Genomic DNA, 23,495 nt, shown 5'->3' on the forward strand with positions numbered 1-23,495 from the left:
GGAGAAGTGCACTTTCAGGGTTTCAGAAAAATCAGTAAAGAATGGAATGACTAGTGGGTGCAGAAATAATGTTCTTGGCGAGGGAACTACTAAGTGATCCAGATGTCATTGACTTCTCAGCTTTGGTTTGGTGCTATAATTTACTTTTTGGAGAATTGGGTTCTGTTATTATTTCATTTCTTCTTATTTTCTTTCATTGAGTGGGACGTATATTGTCAAGAAAATAATAACATGTATGTTGAGGTGTGAATGTTCTTTAATAACTGCATGTGTACAGCATGGTGTGGCTGTTCCACCTTTAATAATAGCTGTTACTCTGTCAGACATGCCACCACACTACTTTAGATGTGCATTTTTTTAAATTTCCTTCTAGCCATGTTACACTGAAAATACAACTGTGGTCATCAGTTTTTTATTCTTTCTTTGTGCTTTATTTTTATAAGTTCATATTTACTTTTCTAATAGGAATCTATTTGTTGATCTACATGCCACAAGACGAATATTTAAACAGAATTTGTTTAATTCTACTTGTATTTACAAAACTACCTGTCTATCTGCTATACCAGTTAATTCTATCATCAATCTCCTGTATGATTTATCTGGTATGTGTGTTATATTATGGAAGAAAATATAACAACGTAGAAACAAGTGTATTTAGAAAACTGTAGTAAAGTCTAAGTCTTTTTACTCTTCGGTTAAATTTATTCCCTAGTAGAGATGGAGAGATGGCTGACCCATTAGGATCACATCCTGCTCCTGTAGAGGTTATAAGTTCTGTTCCCAGTTCTCACATCAGATGATTCACAACTGCCTATCATTCCAGCTCCACCTCATTCAGTTCCTCTGGCCTCTGTTGGCACTTTGCTTACTTATACATACCCACACATATTCATACACAACATATACACAGGCAAAATTAAGGCTAAATATTGAATGACATTTTGAAAATATGTGCTTCAGTTATTCCCCAAAATTAGTGTATGTCAGGATCTAGTATACAACTAATTACAAAATCTTATCTCAAAGGAGACTAAGGCAGGAGGACTCAGGCCACACTGAACTAGATTAGACTATGTTTCAAAACAAAACATAATCAAAGACAAAACCATTATTGAATTCTACTCAGGGTATTTGATTAAGCAGATTTTAAGTCAGAGCTTAGAATCTGCTTTTTAACCAATTTTGTAGGGAAAACACTGCATGGTTGGAATTTTCAGTTATTAAAATTTTTCTGTATTGCTGTTTCTGCACCATCAAAGTAAAGACAGAGGAACAGAACTGTATTCATTTCATTGAAAATAACCATACTCATTAGTTCTAAAGGATGTGACGTTTTTTTCTTAGAGGCATCCTGTAGATTTGATATCCTTTACATTCAGCCTTCAGGAAGATCCATGCCTTGCTAACCTTGTGGGTTCTTAAAAACTTAAATGCGTCTAAAACGAAAAGGGGGAACTGTAGAGAGCTGCGGAATGCTATGCCTTAAAGATGGAGCTGGTTTCCGCCTTCCACCTTCCCGACGGTGAGTGCTCTCTGTCACAAACAATTCCACATTTGGCTAAGGCTGAGGATCTGGCTTGCTTCCATGTATGTGGACCTATCTGCATTGCCCACGTGGCACACCTGAGTTGGCTACCCAGAGGCTATTTAAGCTGTGGACCCAGAGGCTATTTAAGCTGTGGGCTGGCTTTCCCCAGGGTCCGAGGATTGTTCAAGGTTCCTGAATAAACTGTATTGAAAAAAAAAAAAAAAAAAGAAAAGAAAAACATGGCTGCCTTCAGGCTGAGAAACTATGTACATAAAAACTATTGATTAATGCCTAGTATCCTTTTCTACCACTGTTCACAGGGGCCAAATATCTGAAGTTCAGGTTCAGTATAGATTAAAAAAATGGTTAAGTGCTTGTATTTTCATTTTAAAAAGTCGTAATGTCATGTACTTGGTCAATACCATCTTAATCAAAACTTCATCCTCAAGTGGACTTAAAAACTACAGACCGTTACAATTAGCTCTCATTTCCTAAGTCATAGTAACTTTCTAATCAGCTCTTTTTAAGCATTGCTAAAAGTTGATTGACTGTGTGTGTGTTTGGGGGGGGGGTTATTCATGTTAATCCAAAAAGACTAACCACATGTAACCTTGTATACGTGTAGTATATTTACATTTAAGGGGAGAAAGGGATTGCATTGGGGAGGTAAAAAAAAAAAAGGAGGGGGGAATTGCCTTTCTGAATGTATGATAGATTCCACTTACACTAAACTACATAACTTTTTTATGGAAACATAATATAAAATTTAAAGAAAGTATTTTCCAAGTATCCAGAAGCGGGAAGAAAACTAACCTTATAAGAAGCTTCCAAGGGTCTTGGCTGTATAACCATACAGAGAGGATAATTCCAGGTGACTTGTAAACCACAACTTCTGATGAGTACTGTTACAGCTGAAGTAAATGCAAATAAAAGTCTAAACAGATAAAAAAAAAAAAAAAAAAACTTAAATGCTCTACTGATACAGCCAGCAAAATACCTGTATCCAATGACCTTGAAGAAAAGATGAGATGAACGGGTGTCTGTGTTTTTTGCAAGAAGGATTCAGGTCTCCAGATTAATGGATCACAAAGCAGTTGGAGCACTTCCAGTGCCATTCTGTACTGCTTTGAAGAAAGAGAAACAGAAATTTGAGCACACTGGACTCCTAATGTCAGAGTTCAAAGCTCAAGTCTACAAATGATTGGTTCCATTTTAGTAAATCACTAAGTCTTTCACACCTTTTTTTAAAACTTTTTAATTTTTTTTTATTAATTACACTTTATTTATTTTATATCCCCCCATAAGCCCCTCCCTCCTCCCCTCCCGATCTCACCCTCCCTCCCGTTTCTGCATGCATGCCCCTCCCCAAGTCCACTAATAGGGGAGGTTCTCCTCTCCTTTCTGATCTTAGTCTATCAGTTCTCATCAAAAGTGCCTGCATTGTCCTCTGCTGTGGCCTAGTAAGGCTGCTCCCCCTTCAGGGGGAGGTGATCAAAGAGGAGGCCAATCAGATTATGTCAGAGGTAGTCCCTCTTCCCATTACTAGGTAACCCACTTGGACACTGACCTGCCATGGGCTACATCTGTGCAGGGGTTCTAGGTTATCTCCATGAATAGTTCTTGGTTGGAGTATGAGTCTCTAGGAAGTTCCCTGTGTTCAAATTATCTTGTTCTGTTGCTCTCCTTGTGGAGTTCTTGTCCTCTCCAGCTCCTACTATTTCCCACTTCTTACATAAAATTCCATTCACTCTGCCCGACAGTTGGCCATCAGGCTCAGTATCTGCTTTGATAGTCTTCAAGACAGAGGCTTTCAGATGCCCTCTGTGGTAGGTTCCTAGTTTGTTTCCTGTTTTCTTTTTCTGGCTTTCAGAGGCCCTCTGTAGCAGGTTTCTAGGTTGTTTCCTGTTTTATTCTTCTTCTGATGTCCATCCTCTTTGCCTTTCAGGTGGGGATTGAACATTTTAGTTAGGGTCCTCTCTCTTGCTTGGTTTCTTTAGATGCATAGATTTTAGTGGGTTTGTCCGACGTTGTATGTCTATATGAGTGAGTATATACCGTGTGTGTCTTTTTGCTTCTGGGACAACTCACTCAGGATGATCCTTTCCAGGTCCCACCATTTACCTGCAAATTTCATGATTTCCTTATTTTTCATTGCTGAGTAATACTCCATTGTATAGATGTACCACAATTTCTGCATCCATTCTTCAGTTGAGGGGCATCTGGGTTGTTTCCAGCTTCTTTCACACCTTTTAATTAACATGCAAGGTATACCAAAGCATACAGTCCACATTGTCTAAACAACAAAAATAAATTGTTGTCAAAAAACTAAAAGCTGGAATTCTAGGATCAAGGTGGTTGCAGGGTTAAAGCCTCTGAAGCCTGATGTATCCAAACTTTTACTAACTACAAGTAAAACAACTAAAGTACATGCAGATTCTATGTTCTGGGGACCACGTGGGACTCTTGGCATGCACTGTTTTCTTCACTGAACAATGGACCTGCGGTAACAGAGGAAGAATGAAAGCCCTTAAAAAGAAATGATAACATCCTTCCTCCTTGAATCAAGCTTTCTGAACATAGGCTCCACAAAGCCATCATGACCAGATTCTCCCAATTAGTCATTTAGCTGCATTCCTAAGAAAATACACTCAGGTGACATTCCCCTGTCATTCCTTCCTTCTTAGAATGCATTTTAAAATTTTCTTGAATTGTGGGAATGTTCTCCCTGTTTGTGTCTCTCTCTTTAACTCCTCTTTACAAAATGGCCTCAATCATATTTGATTAGTGATCATCTTATTCAAGACTGGATTAACTAATTATGACTACTCTAACCATATTTTTTTCTTTCTAACTTTTTTAAATTACATTTTAATTGTTTATATTAATTACAGTTTATTTACTTTGTATCCCAGCTGTAGCCCCCTCCCTCATTCCCGCCCAATCCTACTCTCCCTCCCTCATCTCCTCCCTGCCCCTCTCTAAGTCCACTGCTAGGGGAGGTCCTCCTCCCCTTCCATGTAAACTTAGCTTATCAGGTCTCTTCAGGACTGCATGCAATGTGATCCCTGTGACCTAGCAAGGCTGCTCCTGCCTCGGAGGGTGTGGGGGAGGTCAAATAGCCAGCCACTGAGTTCATGTCAGAGACAGTCCCTATTCCCCTTACTAGGGTACCCTCTTGGATACTGAGCTGCCATGGGCTATGTCTGAGCAGGGGTTATAAGTTATATCCATGTATGGTCCTTGGTTGGAGAAACAGTCTCAGAAAAGACCCCTGTGCCCAGATATATTTGGTCTTTGTGGAGCTCCTGTCCTCTCCAGGTCTTACTAACTCCCTTCTTTCATATGATTCCCAGCTCTCTGCCCAAGGTTTGGTTATGAGTCTCTGCATCTGCTTTGATACTCTGCTAGGTAAATTCTTTCAGAGGCCCTTATGGTAGGATCCTGTCTTATTTCTTGTTTTCTCCTACTTCCAATGTCCATCCCATTTGTCTAATCCTAAGTGAGGATTGATCATCTTACCCCAGGTCCTCCTCCTTGTTTAGCTTTTTTAGGTGTACAGATTTTAATATTTATAACCACTTTGTAAATCAATCTTGCGCTTTCTCAGTCTATTAGGAATAGCACTTCCTCAAGATCCAGCTATACCACTCCTAGGCATATATCTAAAAGAGGCTCAAGTACACAACAAGGACATTTTTTCAATCATGTTTGTAGCAGCTTTATTCATAATAGCCAAAACCTGGAAACAACCCAGATGTCCCTCAAGGGAGGAACAGATACAGATTTGTGGTACATTTACACAATGGAATACTACTTAGCAATTAAAAACAAGGAAATGAAATTTGCAGGCAAATGGTGAGATCTAGAAAAAATCATCCTGAGTGAAGTATCCCAGAAGCAGAAAGATACACATGGCATATACTCACTTATAAGTGGATGCTCGACCTAAAAGATAGGATAAACATACTAACCATATTTTTAAATAAACTCACATTTCAGATACTGACCGATGTTCAACATGTGAATGGGAGAGTCACAATTCATTTAAAACTCCTTCTCCCTCACTGTGTTTTTTTGCATGCACATGCATCTGTTTCTTTATGTCACTGTCTCCCTTTGTGTGTGTCTCTGTGTCTCCATCTCTCACTCAGTGTCTGTTGTGAAAGAAATTCAAGGCTATCTAACTAAAAGAAGTGCTGTGAAAATTAAATGGGAATATCTGTGTAAAGGTGCCATCTCACAGCTCCATTTTTGATGCATTGTATTGTTGTTATTAAAATGTGCCTACTCCTGTCATGTTTTTAAAATGATCATCATTTTGTTTTCTTCTGCCTGTGACATGAGCATGCATAATAGCATAATACAGAAACTGGAAGAACAAGTACACAAAAACCACGTTTGTCTTCTGTCTTCTTGAGATTAAGTATGCCTGTGTCGTTTCATTTCAAGCAGAACATTCTTGCTTTGGTAGGCATGTTAAGATGCAGTACCTCCTGGGCAAAGGCTACTCTCCAGTTAAACCCACCTAACATTCACCTTCCTTTCTTCCGTCTTTTATTTACTTATTTAATTTCCCTCTGTTTTGTGTCAGATGTGCTCTGGATGATGAGACCCTGCGCTGGGCATGTGACCAGCAGGAACTGAATCAATGCTGAGAACACATTCTAACAGCTGAATGGGCAGCTCACAGGTGGTAATGACTTTCAGTCACAATTTCTGTGAAGCTCAATGCTGTGCTTTGGCTTGCTGGTCCATTACCAATTTCGCTGCTCTCTCAGTCTATTACCAATTTAACTCTGCAAAGTTCCTTTTCACTGCTCGCTTTTACTCTGGCTTTCTTTCTAATTCAATTGCAAGGACTTCAGTAGGGGATTGAATGGAAGTTCCTATGTCACAGGCACGATTAAGTTGCTGTACCAATACCGCCTGTGTTTTGCGGGCATTTGTCTAGGTGAAGTGTAGTGTGGGTCATTCTGTAGGCAAACTTTTCATCATATAAATGTGATACTCTGGTCAGCTTTTTAAAGGACCCGATCTTATCCTTCCTATTAAACTAAGGGTTAAGCAGAAGGATGCTGCAAAAGAGACCTTTTCTTTCTAAGAGCTATAACACAAATCCTCTCCTGGATGGAAAGGTGCATAAATATGTACAATAAAATCAACCGTCCAAATCATGATGGTTGCATGTTTTAGTTGACATATATTTTTACTACAAAGTGAAGCAGGGTGTAATTTAAACATTATTCAAAACACACTGTCTACTTATTTGGGCCTATCTGGCTTGTGTACATCAGTACATTGTCCACTATTGGATATATCTGGTTTACGTACAGAAATATTTATATTCTCTCCCAAACCTTGAAAATTTCTGCACCACTCACAGTTTTCAGAAAAGAAAGCATGCATGAAGGTAAGTGAACCGCCCATCATTCCTGTACCATTAAACAGTAGGTAGAATTTCAGCTTCTGTTCCAAGCTGAGTTCTCTTGGGCTCTGTTGCAAGTAGTGTGTGCTGATGTCCATGGTCAATTGCAGAGACTCAGAATTTAAAAGTTATTCAATTTTACATAATACAGTACTATCCAGAATGGAAAATATGGACCTAGTATGATTTATTTGGTATATACTCTGTAAATTTGTTTTCTGGGAAGTGTGATATCCAGGTAAAATTTCTAGGTTGTCATTATAGAACTAAACTTAGGAACAAGAATCCAATATAATTTTCTTAATAAACTCCCAAAAGTACCCAGATAGTCCAGTCATTTTAATCTGTTTTCTGTTTAATTACTTCCTGTCACCCACATCGATTTGAGATATTTTATTTGTTTAATAATATATACATATGCATATACATATGTGTATGCAGATGGATATAAATTCTTACTGTATATACTTCATAATAAACTGACATCTTTATTAAGCAGAATTTTAGATTTTATGCCAAATCTGAGGTATTGGGTGCTTTGGTGGAGCAATGTAAGTAAGATACAGTATAGTTGAATGTTCTCACTGCATAGTTTATCTTGAAAATGATATTCAATTATATTTAAAGGAATATGCTTGATTGGTTTCTGTACTTTCCCATTGTTCTTAAATATGACATGAACAATGTGCTTTGACTAAAACCTAATCTTTGTGGCAAGCAAAATAACTTCTCACAAAGCTTTTTCTTATGAAATCAGAAAGTTTATTTACACATAAGATTTATCCAATGGGAACTAAATTTGTGTTTTTTTTTTTCACCCTCACTCTCAATCTGCCTTTCCTAATTAATGACAAAACACAACGAAGCACCTACAGACTTCACATTGTCCCAGTGATCATATGGAACTCTGGACATGAGCCATATTTCCCCATCAGACAGTGAACCTATAGCTTCAAGGGAAGACTGAGCCCTTGAGAAGAAAGAGTAACTCCTTTACCAGGATTTTTGCTCTTATGCTCCTTAAAAGGATTATAATGCAGGGAATCTTATGAAAGAAGGGGGAGATAGAAAGACCTGGTGGGGACAGGAGTTCCACAAGGAGACTAACAGAACCAAAAAATCTGGGCCCAGGAGTCTTTGCAAAGACCAATACTCCAACCAAGGAACATGCATGGGGATAACCTAAACCTCTTGCTCAGAAGTAGCCCATGGCAGCTCAGTGTCCAAGTGGGTTCCCTATTAAGGGGAACAGGGAATGTCTCTGACATGAACTCAGTGACTGGTTCTTTGATCACCTCCCCCTGAGGGGAGTACAGCTGTATCAGGCCACAGAGGAAGACAATGCAGCCAATTCTGATGATATATAATAGGCTAGGGTCAGAGAGTAGGAGAGGAGAACCTACCTTATCAGTGGACTGAGGCAGGGACATGGGGTGAAAAGAGGGAGGGAGATAGGAATGATTGGGAGGGGATGAGAGAGAGGGTACAATTGGGATACAAAGTGAATAAATTGTAATAATAAATAAATTTAAAAAGAAAAAAAAAGAAAGCATTAAGGCCTTCCATTCCTTCATTCATTTTCTCTAATGAGTGATTGTCTTTCCAGGGAAGTAGACCTACAGGAATATTCTTTCATTCTCAAGAAAAATAATATGAAAACTAGATCATTTGGGCACCAAACACAGACTGGAATTTAAAGGCCAGAGAAGATGGCAATGAGTGAAAGATAATGTTTTTCTATCTAATTTCTATTTTTAAGATTTTAGTATGAGAAAGGCTGCTATGTAGATCTCTTTTGTCATTCAATTAAACACAGTTCCATATAAAAATATGATCCCATAAATGTAATAAATATAAAGGTTACATCAGACTCATTCAACTACAATCAGTAATGCTGAAATTATAAAATGCCCAAATTTATTCAAAGAGGAAAGTGAACTCCCTAAGACTTTGTAGCTGAAAAGTAGCCAGAATACAAATGAAACATCTTAAACTGTAACTTACAATGTCTGTAAACAGGGTTTTTAAAAATTTAATTATTGGACTTTATTAAAATGAAATATTTTTTTTACCCAAGAGCTGCTTATTTAAACGATAATCTATACTGTTTTCATGAACGTATAGTTACATACCCAGGATACACTGGCACGTTTAGAAGCACAAAGGGGTTATCCGTGTGCTCCATGATGATGAGGTGACTGAAGCTGCATATTATTCCAAACTGTTGAGCATCATGCTCCACACAGTGCTGTTACATGCAAGGATTCAAGTAGCTCCTCCATGCCACCGTCTTTGGTCTTTATCAGAGGGACACAGACTTGTCATGGAACTCTGGCTGTCCACAGTCTTCATACATCACTCTACTGGCTGCCATGACACTTGCACTGGTGTCACAATATCCACTAACTGTCATTCCTCATTCTCTTTGGATATCTGCTTGCATTCAGCATATTTCTCTCATTCTACAGTCTCATGTTGGGCTGTGGTTCTGGATTTGGGGCAATTGCAAGAACAGTATTTGCCCAACTTCTGTTTTAACTGCTTACCAAATCTGAAAAAAAGAACACAGTCCTACTGGCTGTGCTTCATGTCTCTTTTTGTCAGGGTAAATTTACAAGTTTTTTTCGATGAAACACTATAAACAGTGAACCAGCTGAATTTAGATTTAGAGAAGAAAAAGATGGTTTCAACTCTAATTTTTAAATTGTCCTTATTGTCTATTTAATTTCCTCAATTCCTTTGATCCTCACCTTGCAGAACTATAAATGCTCCAACCACTAATTCAAGGATTATGTTGAAAAGCAAGAGATAAATTATAAACAAATGCTCTGCACTCTCTAAAGAAAAAAATATGAAAATAATCCAGAATCATTGGTGAATAGGGAATGTTTTCTTTTAGTTGTATCTTTATGGATATTTTATCTTGTTCTCATAACAACACCATGAAATAAACCAAAGAACACTCAGTAATTTGCTTAGATTCTGAAAACAAATAATCAGTGAGCCTGGACTGCAGTCAGCTTGATTCCAAATCCCAGCTTTTATACTTTTTGCACTGTTTAACTCCTTTGCTGTCTAATTTTTTAAATGCTTCTATTTTTGTAACTTTTGCAAGTCATTTACATCATAAAGTAGACTGTGGGAACCATTGGTAGAAACACACAATGAGAAATAAAGGCAGAATCTTGGAACCAAAAAGTTCTGTCAAAGTCATCTAGGTGAACCCTTGCCTTTCAGAAAGCTCACCAAACCATTCCAGACACGCTGTCAGGAAAGGAATTAGCCGCTCTGCTAACTCCTTCTCTGCTTAACCATGCTTGCTACCCCCAGAGGCCCCACTTACATCACACCAGCTCCCTCCAGCTGCAATTTATGCCCTTCTTCTGCTATTCTTGCTTCATCGGAGAGCAAAAACAGCTGGTCTCCATCCTCTGCATAATCACACACTGGATGAGGAAGGTAGTTACCAAGTCACCCTCCAACAACTTCAGCCCAGGCCTTACTGCTCAGACCTGTTTACTGAGCAACTGACAGCCATGGCAAGTAAAAGAAAATGCATTCAAACGTATTCACACCTAGTAAAAATCTGGGCAGGAAAACTGTTTTAGGAATAGATGTAATCTCCAGTTCACATTGCAGCTAATCTTTTGCAATTGTTTTAAGTCTGAAGCACATTCAATAATGGCGAGATATCATTTTTTTTATGCAATTTCAGTTTGGCTTTATCTGAGTTTGAGGTAATTAAATCAAGAAATCCAAGGTGAAAAAAAAAAAAGTTTGAACAGAGGGCAGCAGGATATTTGATCCAAGGCCCATGTGTCTGAAATTATACATGAAATTTAAAACTGTGCTGTCCTTAAATCATTATGGCAAATAAAGAAGAAACGTCTGTTTGTTCATGTGTGTTTGTGTGACAGAGAGAGAAAGAGACAGACAGACTGACAGACAAAGAGAGAAACAAACACAGAGACAGAGACAAAGAAAGAGACAGAGATAGGATAGGCTGGTGCCCAGTGGGAATTGCAGGGGACAGGAGTAATTTTCAGAAACTGCCCACACTGACTGAAAAGCTGTTTGGCAGGACAGTCTGAGTGAACAAGAATGGACAGCTCCCTATAATTACGAACTCCAGTTCCTGAGAGATGGCCTGCGTGTCTAAGAAAATAAAGTATATATGGAGTGGTTTTAAAGCCACCCAGTGCACTCAGTTAAAACCAAGGAGTTGTCTACCCTCCCATTCATCCATTCATTGTGGCTTTCTCTTTCTTCTTTCTTTCTTTCTTTCTTTCTTTCTTTCTTTCTTTCTTTCTCTCTCTCTCTCTCTCTCTCTCTCTCTCTCTCTCTCTCTCTCTCTCTCTCTCTTTTTCTTCTTATTTGAGACACCATTTTACTGTGTAGCCCCGGCTGTCTTGGACTCGTGGTGTAGACCAGGCTGACCTAGAAGCTCACAGAGATCCGCCTGCCTCCGTCTCCCCAGTGCTACAGGCGTGGACCACACTGCATACTGGTGAACTAAAAATTCTTCATTAAAAAAATATACCATGACCTTGTCAAGTAAAGGAGAATTATGTTCATTAAATATAATTTTCGAACAATAGAATATAATGAAAATGTGGCTTTGCTATCTTATAGCTGTGTGTGATCAGTGATGTGAGGATAGATTTATAATGAGGATAACCTTAGAAGAAATTCTTCATAAACCTTACCAGGTCTTTACATTCAGATCATTATTTGATTAAGCTGCCATCTGATGTGGACATTACAGACATGGTAAAGACTGAACCAGGCAGAAGGAACACCCACCAGGAGCCTCCGTGCATGCTTGAGGATCAGAGGAGCATGAAATCCTCTACCTAAGCCAAGCCCAGCCTGCTCTCCATACTGTTCTCTGCACCATCCAAGCTACACAATGAGATCTTGTCTCAAAAAGACCAAAACAAGCAAAGGAGTCACTTGTCTGACCTAGTGAGGCCCACCACCTACAAAAGCCTGTGAGAGATGACATCACAGCACAAGGCAAGGATGGCTAACACAGCATTTTCTGAAACCATTTCTTTTAAAGGCACTGGATGACAAGATCAGGACCAATAGCCAGTATGTGACATTCTTCTGAAAGGCTTCAATCTTAGAAAAAGAAGAGTAGCCAGCAGACTAGGACAGAGAGATAGGGCGAGGAGACAGAAACAGTTGGACGCTGGGTGAATAAAGCAGAGGGCTGTGCTCTAGTGTGTCCCATCACGTTATGGTGATTGTTGTTAGCAACAGGTCTTTTCCAAAAGCCCAAAAATAATTGTGAATGTTACCAACACAAGTGCTAAAGGTTAGAGGCAATGAATGCACTGCTTTCCTTAGTCTGATCATATTATGTATCCATTGAAAAACACAATGTATCCCCAAAATACGTCAGTGAATATTTCTGAAGTATATACTAAAACAGAACCTTTCTTTGAATTTCTTGAGCACAATGGATTACATTGTAGTACATTGACTTTTTGTCTCTAATCTTTCCAGTTGTAGCTGCATTGTTTGTACCACCTAGCTTCTAGTTGGTTTGGTTTTTTTATATTTATATATATTTCCTCTTTATGAGTATTTAGGTGACAACTCAGCTGATATTTCTCTGGACAGTGAATTTAAACACTTTTATATAGTCTTTCCATTCTCCATCATTACTGTATGTCTTGCTATTTCCATTTATTTTTCATAGAATTACTTTGAGATCGATTTGTTTTCTCAAATTCACTTTAGTAAGATCAACATTGACATAAAAATTACATCAACACCCAAAGGAGAAAACAAAGTTTCTCTGCAATATTTACACGGGAAACAGTTATCCTGGAGATTTTTTTTATTTCAGTATAATAAAATTGAAATGTAAAATGTAAAGCATAGTTTCTTTGTTAAAATTAAACTTGAATTTTTTTTTTTTTTTTAGAAAATATTTTAACTATTTAGGCAGTACCTGTTATTTAAAGGCATCAACAGTCACCGTGGTGGCACATAACTTTAAACCCAGCCCTACGTAGGCAGAGGCAGGTGGATCTCCATGTTTTGAGCTCACCCTGGTCTGCAAAGTGAGTCCCGGATAGCCAGGGCTCTGTTACACAGGAAAACCCTGTCTTGGAAAACAAAACAAAAAACAAAAACAAAAAGGCATCAACAAATACTTGTGTCACAATGATAATGGTCAAAACAAAGCAATCAATGGTATTATTCATTCAAATAAGCATTCTTTGTTTCTTAATTAAGAACTTGGAAATGATCTTAAATGATTTTATTTTGAGCCTCCCTCCTAGAAATGCATTCTCCACAGGGCAGAATAAAATCTATGTAATTGATAACCTTTTTAACTGGCGAAATTCAAATTTGTGAGGCAGTACCTACCTCCTACCTATTTATCTGTGTATCTATCTATGTATCTTTGAATCTATCTATCTAATCTCTATGTGTAGATACAAATATATAAAGGCATAGAAATAGAAGGTGTTCATAAATATTTATGTATAAACATATATAAAATTTCAAGCATGTATAAATATATACATTACATATACACATTATACATATACATACAAATATATACATATGCACACACATTTCTACATATTCATATATAATGTATGTTTGTATATATACATATATCTGTATAATATGAATATACATACATGTATTTGTACACAGTCAAATTTCTCTCAAGTAACTACTAAGTGTTTATTCCTACCCCGGAGTATATATTCTTCATGAGGACCCTGAAGCTCTCCCAATACTACCTAAGTCTAGCTAAGAGTTTATAAAAATATGACTCCTTAGTGACTTTATGTAGGAAGAATTCTGCTTTATTGTGGGCCTTCACAGGTAGAAAATTTAAATACATTTAAGACAGTAGAGTGTGTTTGTGGTGGTTCTATCATTCTAACATATCTGAATAAAAAATCTATAGCCTTAAAAAGACAAAAGTATGGTTTTCATTTAATGCTTACGGAGACCTGAAGCCATATGTACAGATCAACCCTGACTACTGCAACTTTTGGTGGCGGTCCTTCTCCTTTGAAGCTAGAATGCGAACTATTTCTGAAGTCAGTGTAGCGAGCTATCAGGAGAGATATAAAGAGCAAGAAAGTCATAAATGCTATAAAGAAGTTAGATGTGCAGGGGTAAAGAGAATACTGATAATACCAAATAAATAATTGTGAAAATGTCTTAGGTGATTTCTCTCTCTCTGCTCTCTCTCTCTCACAGACACACACGCACACGCACACACACACACACACACACACACACACACACACCACTAACTGCCTATAAATCCTAAAGAGGGAAGATCTTGTACTCCACAGAACAATAAACAGCTCTAATTTGTTTATGGTTTGGTTCAGGTGATTGTAACTGCTGAGAGTTCCAAAGAGAAAAATAGTTTTATCGCACCTGGAGAATATTTTATGAAAGTTAACATGTATATTTTGGTGTGTGTGTGTGTGTGTGTGTGTGTGTGTGTGTGTGTGTGTTTTCACATAAGTCCAGAATCTGAGTCATTCCCCCCAAGCAGTAGCTTTGTATTCCTGCATAAGTTTCCATTTTAACAGAGTACAGTTAGTTTTAGAGACCCAACAAAACAAATTGGGGGCAGCAATTTTTGGAAAGCCACAGAAAAGCAGGTAAACTCTAGCTAGTGACACCCGATAATGCAGATATCTTTGGAGCCAATAAGGTCTGCAGTTATTGTTATCCCTTATAGAAAGGAAGGCTGAGATAGCATTGTAAGAATCACTTGCATTTAAGGAAGTAGAGAGGAACACAGCTGTTTGTTTGTTTCTCCCTCTTAACTAACTTTCACATCAATTCTTATGCTGATATAGCAGATTAAAGGAGGGTATGTTCTGGTCTATCACATTCCAAGAGTTTAATCAATGGGAATTTACTCTTTTTTTTTTTTTTTATCAGTTACATTTTATTAACTCTGTATCCCAGCCGTGTCCTATCACTCATTCCCTCCCAGTCCCTCCCTCCCGTTAGGCCACAGAGGAGGGCTTTGCAGCCAGTCCTGAAGATACCTGATAAAACAGGATCAGATGAATGGGGAGGAGGTCCCCCCATCAGTGGACTTGGAAAGGGGCATGGTGGAGATGAGGGAGGGAGGGAGGAATTTACTCTTCACACTTATGTGAACTAGCAGTCAGATTCCAGATGCCAACATAATTAGTCTTTGGTGAGAGTTCTTTTTTTTAAATTCATATGGCCCCATAATATCCATGTTACTGGCCTTTCCTTGAGAAGTGTCCAGGAAGGAGCAGATAACTCAGTTCTCACCTCCTTTCTTTTTCTTGAAAAGCCTTTACTCCTACCTGTGACACCCACCTCTTATAACAGTAGACATTGAAAAAATATAAAATATCAACATGAAATAAATATCATTTCTTTCCCAAACTATTTTCTTATTTTAGAAAATTCAATATTTTTCATAAAATGTAAGCTATTCATACAAATATAAGGTTTTATTTCAATAATGTAGTTTTTAACATAAACATATAAAATATTCCCAGTTTGTCATTTCTAAGGCAAATTTGATAAATGTAATTATACAACAAATCTTCCTCTGATCTACAAAATATTTAATATATAATATATAAAAGAGTTCAAAGTCAAAAATATCCCTAAGCAGAGCTTGATATTGAGTGCTCAACATATGCTGAGTATTCAAATACTTCTTCATGCTGTTTAGCTTTTTGTGGGTTTTTTTTTTTTTTTTACGATTTTAAAATATTACATTTTCACTGAGCATGATGGTGCATGCCTGTCATCCCAGCACTCTGCAAGGCAGAGGCAGGCAGATCTCTGTGAGTTCAAGGCCAACCTTGTCTACAAAGTGAATCTAGGACAATCAAGGCAACACAGAGAAACCGTCTCAAAAAACGACAACAAAATTAATTTTCATTTATTCTTTAGGCCAAATATATATGATTATCTTAACTTAATTCTGAGAAATATAATATTAGCAGCATTTGAAAAATAAACATTAAACCAAGCTAATATCAGAAAACACAGGTATCTATACTTGCTATAAAATAAGATTGCTAGGTTTAATAAATGGTATTAAAGAACCCCCAGTTAAATTTAAATTTTACATAAGCCTGCATAATATTGAGTGCCAAATGTATTTCTAGCATTATTTGGGGAATAGTATTCTTAAAAGTAAATGTGGCTTGAAATTTAAATTGAAGTGGCATTCTGCAATTTGTATGGTGACTATTTCAAAAGGTTACTCAGACCTTAACAAACCGTTAAGGTTTCTTTCTTCTGTTGTGTAGAAAATGATGGATATGGACTTTGTAGTTGATGTACACACATTATAAATCAAATATCAGTATGTATATGACCTTGAGCTAAGTGTTGGGGGAAATGAGAGACTGATGCTATTTAGACCATTGAGGAGAAATATATTTTATAATATTTACCTGAACTAGGAGAGTTTTGAGGTCATTGCTAAAGCGAAAATTGGATTTTTTTTATTATTAAAAGATTTGTCAGTCCCAGAACTGAAAAATACACGTTGGAAAATATTAATTGGCTCACAGCTATTGTCTGCTTTGACTCTGAGCACTGAAAACATGCTGCTAATGGTGACTCTACTACTCTGGATGACCTCGTGTCCTACTTTGTGCTGGACGGTTCCAGTTTAGACCAGTTGTTTTGATATCTGTCTCATTTTAGGCATATTTTGCCCTCACAGGGTCTCACACTGGCAGGAATTTATCATCTCACGGAGGCCTACCTAGAAAGAGGTATCTAGCCTGTTGATGTGTCACACAGACACTTATATTAATCTTCGCCTACACAACATTTCACAAGTGGATTTGTATTTGTATTTGAATCCCTTTGCCTGTTTCTCTTTTAACAAAAAAAAAAAAAATTAAAACTGTAATTCATTTATAATCTTCTCAAGAAACACCATGGACTTCCAAATAGTGGCCATGAAAGTAGAGGAGTTTAAGGGCAGGCACCACTGTAATGAAGAATGTGGGGAACTTGCCACTTAGTATTTGTCCTAAGAGGGCTTGGTATCTTCATGATGCAAAGCTAATCCCGTTCAGGAAACAAAATAACTGCAAAACTCATTACATATATTTTTTATTTCAGAAAATAATTACATGTATAAGCATAAATATCGTATTCATTTGAATTTTATGTGATGCTACAGGTCTTAGGAATACATAGCCTACATTTTCCAAGAAACACAAATAGTTTATTAACTATGGGAAATAATCTACACACTCATTTTATCCTTACCATAGGCCTGGAGATAAATGCCATATGACTTCCCTGTGTGTGTCATAGAGATGAGCTGGGTTTCTGAAGCTCAGTGTTGTCCCACTATTCTAGCAGGCTCACCATCTCAGGTTCAGTCTCTAGCACTGGAAAGATGAATATAAAAAAGATGGATTCGTGAGGCTGAGGCATGAGTTTAGGTTTCCCTGTATGTGAATGTGAATGTAATGCCTCAGTCTATGGAACTGATAGCTGGGGACCCTGATACAGGTGCATTATGAAATATTTGTACTTTTTGAATAGCTTGTATCACTTACTACGATGTTGCTGAGGTTCATTCATGTGTAATTTGTCAGAATTTTATTCATTTTAAAGACTAAAAATGTTAAATAAAATGCATATCTTACATTTTTTTCTATCTAGTTCACATTTCACCTACATGTTGGTAACTTTCATCTTACAAAGAGGAAACGAACTGTTTTCATTAAATGAATTGTAAATAAAATACATGGAGGAAAACATTCACAATTAAATCACTCTGAGCATATCAATTAGTAGTGATACATATGTTGTGATTACTTGACAACCAATCGCCAGTCCTCTACATTTTACAAAATCAAGACTTCCTAGCCATTGAACAACAAAAATGTCTATCTCTCCTTTCTCCCACCATTGGCAACCTCTGCTACCTCTTACACTCCCAATAGTTACTATCACTTGCATAAATCTTGCACAAATGTGGGCTTAATAATGTCTTGTCATAAAGAATGGAATGTATCATCATTGCCTGGCGCTCTCTGGGGGTTTTCATGCAGATAGTAGCCCCTAAAACAGACAGTAAGAGGGGGGATGGATGAGAGAGATATTTTCTTCAGTGATAGAGTGACTCTTAAGTTGCCCATTTTTTCCTGTGAATAACCACTCAGGAAGTACCTTATAAGTAGCCCCAGTTAAACATGGCTACACTTGAAAGAATGTATTTATTTATTTATTTAGTCATTTATTCATTTATTTGATCTGTTAGTAGTCCCTAAATTGTGGTTAACTGACATAATTTTTCTTTCCAGAAAAAATAAATTTACAAATATTAATAAGAATCTGGTTGTTTTTCACAGTCACCATTTGCTACAGAGGTTGATTTCAACCCTTAACTTGTATAAATTGAACAAAAACATATTTTCCCATCTGTATATAATTTCATGATGGCAGCCAATGCAGACTGGAGACTGCTATGAAAATAGTTGGACCACATTCTATTTTCTGCCTCTATGAATTTGACTACCTAAGGCACCTCACATAAATGGAATCACACAATACTTATTCTGAGAGTTCATTCATATTATCCTTTGGGAGATAAAAAAAAACTTTTCACTGTATATATAAAACATATTTTTTTATTCATTCTATTATCTAATTTCATTTGCTTTAACCATAATTAATTTTTTAATTTGCTTCAAATTTCTAAATGTTTCAAAATCCTCTGGAAACCCAAAGAATCTTGAGACAGACATCTTTCATGTGTTGAGAATTGTGAGTGTTGGACCTGTGAAGGTCATAAAAGAAAGGCAGGAGGATAAGCAAGAGTTGGTGAAGGGGAACAGTGGGCCTTGCCTTCTCCATTGCCTGAAACTACATGAGGCTCAGGTGCTATACATATGCCATCTCTAGCACCTGCTCAATCCCTTGAAGCCACTGTGATCAGTAATCTTAACGAGTAAGTCAGTGCCACCCCACTCCATGTCTATGACTGTGACCTGAAACCCACTGCAGCCATTTATCAGTGGATCTGTTCCAGCGCCATTCCACTGGGGCCACACTGAGCTACACAGTTGGTTCTGGCCAGGGTGGATGGCAATTCGTGATGCATGTTCTGCAGACTAGGTAGAGATTAATGCTTCCCAAGCAGCATTCTGGCCTCAGAGCAGTGCTGAGCATTTAAGGAAAGCCAGCCTGCTGTGCACCTCAGCTTACAGGCCGTTTTCTTTATATTTCTCTTTATGACATTTTCCTCCACTTCATCTCTGTTTGTCCCCCTTACTTCGTCCTGTCACTCTCATCCTCGCATTTCCTGCCTGATCATCACTGGGTTCTCATTCTCTCTTTCTCACAGTCTGCTGGAACATCTACACTTCGTGGCTTTCTATCTCTGTGCAATATTAACCTGCAGTTTGTCCTCTCACCTGCCCTCTGTTCTTGGAAACTGTTGAGGTTCAGGAACCTGAGGAATGAGAAAATAATTTTCCCTCTCCTCTGCCATCCTTGCTTCCCTTAGAAAATCTCCCACCTCTTCTTTAATGCTTGACACATTCCCACTAAAGTTGTAATGTTTCCCTTTACTTCATTCAGCTCTTGTGATGCTTGAGACCGCTGTTGACGTGACATGGGGTTCTCAGTGCATGTTGGTGTTGCTCCCATTGTTTCCAGTCTTTCTCACACCTCTATTGCACTGACATCACACCCCTTCTCCCAGCAAGGGTTGTCAATTTAGTCTCTACTTCAAAAGCTATGCCAGAGGAGGCTGAAAATAATACCTGCCTACCCTCAACATGACAGGGCACCCCAAAGAGCAGCTTGGCCACTTTCTGTATTGTGTCTCCCATGACTAATGTTTCCAAATTGCTTACTTATTTACCCTCTCAGTTTCCCACTCCCAGTCTATGATACTCAGATTTGGGTGGGGGAATGATTTGGGGCAGCATTAAATATCTTCCACATTGTTTCGAGGTGAATCGACATTACCATGACCACTGTAGCAAAAGCAGTCAAGCCACATATACAAATTTTGTTAAACATGTGTATAGGTGATTATGTTATAACATTTAAAGCAACATTTTACAGACGTAAGATTTAGTAACAGATATTTAAGGAATTAGTAACATATATGCATATCATTAATTTTTCCTAAATTATGTTTTTATCAAAGCAATAGCACATGCTTCATAGATTGCAGTTTGAAAGAAAAAGAGTCAGTCTGCTCCAGAATTCACAATGTTACATATAAATAGCCTTATATAATTCTTAGGTGAACCATCCTTGACTGCCACTGATAAAGAGGAGAATGTTTTTATGGGTAATAATACAGGAGGTCCTGCATGGCAGGGTGCGTTCCAGGGTCTAGTCTGTGTCTAGACATACAATAGAGGGAATCCATGACACAGGATCCTTACGTGAGGTGCTTTACATTTGAGAAAACATCAAAAGCAGGAGCAGCCTTTTGAACTTCCTCCTAGTATTTCACCCTGAAGTGGTTCATAACACCTAGTGAGAATACTTCAGCCATTTCCTAGAATATTTCATAAGGTTTTATGCAAGGAGTAGTCTCCTTTGCTTAGGGAAAAAAAATCATTCTCAAATCTGAAGACACAGAGCATAAAGAAAAGTTTGGACGGATGAACTACATACATAGTCCGTCACAAAGATAGGCTTCATCATCAAATCCGGCTTAAGTCTTCGTTTTCCCCTCTGGTCTTCATTTTACAAACTCCTGTCTCATGAAAAAGTTGTTAAATATTTTTTTCTATTGTTATATTTGCTCATTTTGTTTTCAGTCAAGGTTACAGGTAGCTCAAGATATCCTCAAACTTACAATAGTCTTCCTGCCTTAACACTTCAAGTACTAGGATTGTAGGCAAGAAACATTCTCTCTCTCTCTCTCTCTCTCTCTCTCTCTCTCTCCCTGGTTATATCTTTGAAATTGATCATCTGTTATAAAATCATTGTCATGAATCAGAGCATTTCTATCTACCTATTCCTATGCCTGGAAACATTTGCCCTCCATATAATATAATTTTCTGTAAGCCTGAACCATGAAGGCTTCAGCTAACATAGGCTTAGAATGTTTTGAGCCTCCAAGACTTAATGCTCAACAAGCTTAATCTTTCTGGTTCTTTCTGAACTCTGGCTGGCAGGTTCAACTCAGCTGTTCCAGCTCAAAACTCCTCTCCAAGCTGACTGTTCCAAAGTGGCTTCATTGGCTTCTCACTGAATTGAATCACTCTGCTTGGAGATACTCCCTCTGAACTTCACAAACTGAACTGCACTCAACTGAACTTCACCAAACTAGATTGTACACCCAAACTCTACTATACTTTCTCCAAATGCTCTACTGTATTCCTGTACTGTACTCTCCTCCTCTACACGGTACTCACAAATGCTCCTGTCTCTAGTACTGTTTCCATGAAGTCTCTCTCTCTCTCTCTCTGTCTCCCTCTTTCTCTCTCTCTGTCTGTCTGTCTCACTGACTCTCTCTGTCTCTGTTTTTCTGTCTCTCTCTTTCTGCACTGCTCTTAAGTAGTTTCTTTTTTCTGTCTGTTCTTATGAGATTGGGCTTATTCTATCTCTGCTTCATTCTGTCAAATCTTCTCTGATTCATCACTTTCTCTGTCCCTCAATTAGAAATTATTGTTTGGGATTAAAGATGTGTATACTAAATTCCAGTCAGAGAGATTAAAGTTGTATCATGTCTTTATTCCAGCCAGAGGTATTAAGGGTGTGTATTCCAGGCAGAGGGATTAAAGGTGTGTACTAAGAGCATGTTTTGGATGGGACCCCAAAGACAGAGTACCATGTTGCTAGACTAAAATTTCTCTATACAGCCAGAGAGCTGATCCAAATAAACCTGATTTTATACTTTTAATTCAGTTTTAACTGGCTTTTTTCATCAATGGAAAAAAGCTATTAAAGACCAGACAATCTTTTTCTAATAAAATATTTACAAACAAAAGACATTTTCTGTATGATCCAGACGGACTAATTCCAGGGACTGCATTTATGCAGTATGCATAAATATTATTTTCTCTACTCTCACACAAAATGCTTGAATCAGCATGTTTTTTCCAGTAAAACAAGCTGGTGTTCAAATGTAATTTCTTGCCTCATTGTTTCATCTAGTATTTTTTTTCTGTTTAATATATTTTTATTTCTTTATATTTTTATAAATTACAGTTTATTTCACTTTGTATCCTCTCTATAGCCCCCTCCCTCATCCCTTCCCAATCCCACTCTCCCTTATCTCCTACCATGCCCCTCCCCAAGTCCACTGAGAGGGTAAGTCCTCCTTCCCTTCCATCTGACCCTAGCCTATCAGGTCTCATCAGGACTGGCTGCATTGTTTTCCTTTGTGGCCTGGCAAGACTGCTTCCCCTTCAGGGGAGGTAGTCAAAGAGCCCGCCACTGAATTCATGCCAGAGACAGTTCCTGTTCCCATTACTAGGGAACCCACTTGGAGACTCAGCTGCCAAAGGCCTCATCTGTGCAGGGGTTCTAGAGGTTCTAGGTTATCTCCATGCATGGTCCTTGGTTGGAGTATCAGTTTCAGGCCCCCTGTGGCAGAATTTTTTGATCTGTTGCTCTCCTTGTGGAGCCCCTGGAGCTCAAAACATTCCCCTCCAGGTCTTCCTATCATTATCTAGTATTTTTAAATCAGATAACTTGAATGATTCTTTTCACAGCATCATAAGTACTCTATAAATATACAACAATATCCAATTACCTGGAATCTTATGGATGATTTCTAAATAATTCCCAAGAGTAAAAGAGATATCTTCTAAATTTTAGAGCATTTGGAAAGCAACATTCTCCATTTGTGAATACAAAATTGCTCCATTTTTGAGTTTATATAAAAATGGTTTTGAGTAGCATTTCTTAGATGGGAAGGACCAACATACATGCAGTGGTTAAGTTCTCCATGTCTGAAGTTTAGAAAGATATAAATACTTTATATACTTACACTTTACTGAAATACAAAACCATTTTATTTTATATAACCAATCATAGTCTTCTATTTTAATGCAGATGCCTTTTATGAGAACCCCCAGCTGGTTTCAGAGATTACTTGTTCCCCAGAGTTTCCACTTTTGCTCAACTTTGGAATTTTGATGATTTTTTTTCTATCATTTTTGTGCAGTAATGCAATAAATAAGATTTAGAAAATATTTTATTTTTCAATACCTCATTGGTTTTAATGGGGCATTTATTCAAGACAAGTGGACCATCATGCTAAAAGAATTGAAAGTCCACCATTTGTATCAGAGCTCAGTCATCGAACACCTGCTTGCAGAGAAATAAATAAAGACATTTATCTGTATGATTTTACATAATGGAAGTATTTCACTATTCAGTGGATGACAACTCACTTCACTGATTGCCACATATATTTAAGAAAATGCATTCCATCTTGCCATGTTACCACCATCACCTAAATCATATCTTCTGCTCTTTCTGGTTTTCTCTACTTCGGTATGTATGTCAGAGTAATTTCTTCAACCCTAGAATGTACAT

The sequence above is a fragment of the Meriones unguiculatus genome, chromosome 12 (genome assembly GCF_030254825.1).
Source record: "Meriones unguiculatus strain TT.TT164.6M chromosome 12, Bangor_MerUng_6.1, whole genome shotgun sequence".
NCBI classification, from domain to species: domain Eukaryota; kingdom Metazoa; phylum Chordata; class Mammalia; order Rodentia; family Muridae; genus Meriones; species Meriones unguiculatus.